Source organism: Physeter macrocephalus, chromosome 9 (genome assembly GCF_002837175.3).
Source record: "Physeter macrocephalus isolate SW-GA chromosome 9, ASM283717v5, whole genome shotgun sequence".
Taxonomy (NCBI): Eukaryota; Metazoa; Chordata; class Mammalia; order Artiodactyla; family Physeteridae; genus Physeter; species Physeter macrocephalus.
This window is the reverse complement of record NC_041222.1, coordinates 88,241,049-88,245,659: the sequence shown is the minus strand read 5'-3', so window position 1 is coordinate 88,245,659 and position 4,611 is coordinate 88,241,049.

Genomic DNA, 4,611 nt, shown 5'->3' with positions numbered 1-4,611 from the left:
CTTGCTCTTACAGGTCCACCTTTGGAACTTGGTTCCAGAGTTGCTCCTGGGTGCTGAGGACCACTTGGACTCCTTGTGCAGGGCCCAGCTCTGTAGATGCCTGGGAGGCAAATTTTGAGGAGTCTCCACCCACTGCCGTCAAAGCCTGCCCTTCCTTCTCCAGCACATTCCTCAGCCTGTGCATAAGTTCTAAGTCTAACCTCACCCTCTCATGCTGCAGAAACATGTGATAAGTCATGACACACTGGTTGGAACATAAAAGCTTACTTCCCAAGCTGAATCTCCCCATGCATAGACTAGAACTTTGCCTGCAGGAGATGTGGTGAGAGGGTTGGGACTCAGCTCCCAAGTGGGTCGCTTGAAATTTTTCACGGTGATGTGCCCAAGTGTAGGGGAAATCGGAGGACAAAACACATTTATCTGGGGTCTAAATCTCTGCCCTCTGTGTAGTGCTTTCCATAGACCAGTTGTCAGTTAACTAAAAGGAGGCAAGAGAATATGTAGAAATACATCTCTTTTCTCCAACCTAGAAGAATCACCTGTCACTCTTCTTGACATTTCTCAAACATTTTGGGGGTGTGTCAAGGAGGTGCCTCATCCTTGGCTTCGCTCCATGTCTGGGAATCAAGAAAAGACAGCTCAGCCCTGCAATGTGATTTCCTCCACTCACTGAGGCTCTGTGACCCGGGCAGAGTGGAGAGAGCGCCAAACAAGCAGTTATGAGGTCCACAGGCTCAATACACACCCATTTTGGGGCCTTAGTTGCTCCCCCTGTAAAACAGGGTGGAGTAGACCTGGGACCCTTTGTGTTACCCCCTTAGAACCTACATCCAAACCATGTTGACTACGTAGTAAACCTATTGTTTTTAGATTTATTTTAATCAAAGGCCTGGACTATTCGAACCCGAATTAAGGAACCCGAGTCTTTCTGACGTCTAAGCGGCCTTCTCCAGGAATACGTGGTATGTCCTTCAGTTCCCAAGGCCTCTAGATTGCAGATGAACAAGCCTGGATGAGGGGCCCTTCCAGCTCAAACTTTCGGCATCCCACCTCAACATGAGCCCACCTCGAGTTCAGGCCAGCAGGAATGAACATGCACCGGGCAGATCTTTAACAAGAGGACATAAGGAACCTTTCCAATTCCCTTTCAGCCCTCAATACATAATGGCAAAGATTAGAAATTGTTTCCCTGAATTGAGTAGCCAGATGCCAACCACTTACTTCGAAAATAAATCACTTACTACATCTTTTTACCTGCCGAAATGTGATTTTCAATACTGCATCCAGTTGGCAAATGTCAGGCTTTTGTGAAAATAGGTGGAACCTAAATCACTGTCTCCAAGACTGGCAAGCTCTCGCCTAGGTGTCATGCTGCCACCTAGTGGACACTTGGGGACCAGCCACATGCGGTGCCCGTCCTACAGCGAAGAGCTCCCCTGTGTCAGCCGTGCCCGTGGAAGGGGCCCAGCGAGCCTGCTGCCTTCCTGCCAAGGTCAGGCCAGACGGCCTATGTTGACTGAATCCCCCTTGGAGGCAGCTCCTGCAGCAGAGGGCCAGGTTTTTACTTGGAGAGGACACTGCCGACTCTTAGAAATTACCCTGGGTATGGCCCTGACAGGGGGACTCAACCCTAGCACGTCGGGGGCTGTTAGACTCCGGAGCACAGGGCCCCTTCCCGCCAGGGTTTCAGGAATAAGGCTCACTTAGGGATCGTCATTCTGCCCTGGTCCCCCTAGATCATTAGGTCACTATAACAGGGTGCCTAGGGGCCCAGCACGAGCTGACCAAGTTGTCACTTGGTGGCTTCACAGGGGCCCACACATGTGCCAGGTTGGTGCCCCCCTGAACATGAACTGCACAGAGCTGCCATCCCACACCTGGAGGGACCCGGAGCTGGTGTCTGGGGACCTTGTCAGACAGCCTGAGAAACAGGCTGACAGGCCTGTGGGCCCAAGGGGTTGTGAGCTCTGGGTGGCAGAAACCAGGGTCCCACACCTGGTTCCCCTCCTGCCCCCAGTGTCTCATCAGCTCCTCCCCAGGAAGCCCCAGATGCAGGTGTGATGATCATTACCGATTTAACAGCTAAAGCAGTGCCAGGGAGAAGGTGGTTTTCTCCAGGGCTCCCTGGGGGGGACACTGGGAACTGGAGTCTCGTCCAACTCCGCAGGCCACAAACAGGTTATGGGGAAAATCATCCCAAGTTCCAGGCTCCTGCTTCCACACTGGTCCTTCCTTAGGATGCTGGAATTTACTTTTACTAGAACGAAATACTACCTGGGGCGTTTCCTCAGGTATTGGCTCTGGGCCTTCTTTGGGCTATAGAAAACCTTTTGTTGGACTCTTCATCTTCTCTTCTCTAGTTCTTTATATCTCTCTCTCTCTCTCTCTCTCTCTCTCTCTCTCTCTCTCTCTCTCTCGCTCGCTCACACACACACACACACACACACACACACACACACACACACACACACAACCCTGGCTGAGTCCCAGATTTTGAAAATCCCCACATATAAACCTGTCTCTCAGCCCTCCCAGGGTTTCTCTGTCCCTCTGAGGAAGGGTGACAATGGGTGGCAGGGTGACATTTGTCTTTGACCTCCAAAGCCCTTGAGCTTCGCCCACACACACACACACACACACACACACACACACACACACAACCCTGGCTGAGTCCCAGATTTTGAAAATCCCCACATATAAACCTGTCTCTCAGCCCTCCCAGGGTTTCTCTGTCCCTCTGAGGAAGGGTGACAATGGGTGGCAGGGTGACATTTGTCTTTGACCTCCAAAGCCCTTGAGCTGTTCCCTTGGGAGGGGGCTGGAGAGCAGAGGGGACTCCACCCTGGGGCCCTGCAGGGTGGAGTTAAAACTGATGACCTTGGGATGACCCAGGCCTCCTAGCGTCAGAGGGCAAAGCCAGAACACAACGGTTGGACTGCACACAACCCCCGCCAGATCTGGCTGGACAAATCCACACGGAGAGGCCCTGATGACAGCCAGGGAGCCACCCGTGACTGTCCATCCTCTCATTGTTCTCTTGTCCATGTGGGCGGGAACCTCGGGAAATCTCTTCCAGTGCCTTTATGTACCGGCTTCCCCCCCGGACGGCCTGTGCCCGACACCAACAGGTGAACACAGCGGCTGTTAGACATCAACCACCAATGCCTGGGCACTTTCTCCAGGGGAGCCTGGCCTCCTCCAGCGCTCCCAGAGGCTCGGTGTCTCCCTGTGGATGATGCCACACCTGTGCCTGGTCCGGCCTGTGAAAAGCCTGCGGGGCCGCGTAGGGTGGGCCGAACCCGGGGAGCAGGGAGAGGAGTACTGGACTCTAGCAGATTCTAGCACAGCCCCCTTTTGTCCAGGTGACTTCTGACGTCTGACTTCCCTCTACCGCTGCGCCCGCTGTCCCGGCTGGCCAGAGTCAGGGTGACTGCTGGGTGCAGAGAAAGAACCCATCGCCATGAAGGCGGGGGTCTCTAGGTTGTTAAACACAGCCGTTCAGAGATCAAAGTCAGGTGCCTCAGCCGACCCCCAGTTCTCTAGCTGACCCGGAAGCAGGGGCCCGGGGCTATCTCAGAGGATGGGGGCCGTGGTTCCCTGGCAGGCTGTTGGACGCGTGGGTCAGTGAGGGCCTTCTTTACACAAATGCAATCACATCTGATGTCGGCTGAATCACAGATTCTCTGAATGAGAGTACTCCTCTAAGGTCAGCATTTCTGAGCCTACAGGCCACCGTGGGAAACAGAGGAGCGGACACACAGGTACACGGTGATCGCACATGGTTTTTCCCGGGACGCCCCAGTGACTCCCAGGGCCCTGTGCTCTTGCTGGGATGAGGTGGCCAAAGCCTGGTCCGTGCAGGTGGGGAAGCTGAGGGGACAGAGAGGAAGAGAGCCTCAGGGCAGGAACAGCCAGTCGTGGCCGGGCCGCCTGCCCACAGTTGCCCCCGTTTACACAGCACTGTGTCCTCAGCCCGCACTCAGGTGAGCAGGGGACACAAGGTGAGCAGGACCCAGTGAGCATGGCGCTCCCCTCCTGCCCATGACCCTCACCCAGACCCCTGGAGGCTTGCGGACTCTCTGGGGACAGAGTCCTTTCTTCTCCTGCCTCAGGCCTCGGGAAGCCGCCAAGTGCTGGAAGGATCAGGAGGGGATGGGCCAGGTGCCCTCACTGACAAGCAGTGGAGTCCAGGGGACGGTCTGACCACAGCTGCCAGTATCTAAAGTGCACATGTCTACAGATGGCCAACAGACACATGAAAGGATGCTCAACATCATTAATGATTAGAGAAATGCAAATGAAAACTACAATGAGGTATCACCTCACACTGGTCAGAATGGCCATCATCAAAAAGTCTACAAACAATAAATGCTGGAGCGGGTGTGGAGCAAAGCGAACCCTCTTGCACTGTTGGTGGGAATGTAAATTGATACAGCCACTGTGGAGAACAGTATGGAGTTCCTTAAAAAACTACAAATAGAACTACCATACGACCCAGCAATCCCACTACTGGGCATATACCCTGAGAAAACCATAATTCAAAAGGAGTCATGTACCAAAATGTTCATTGCAGCTCTACTTACAATAGCCAGGACATGGAAGCACCCTAAG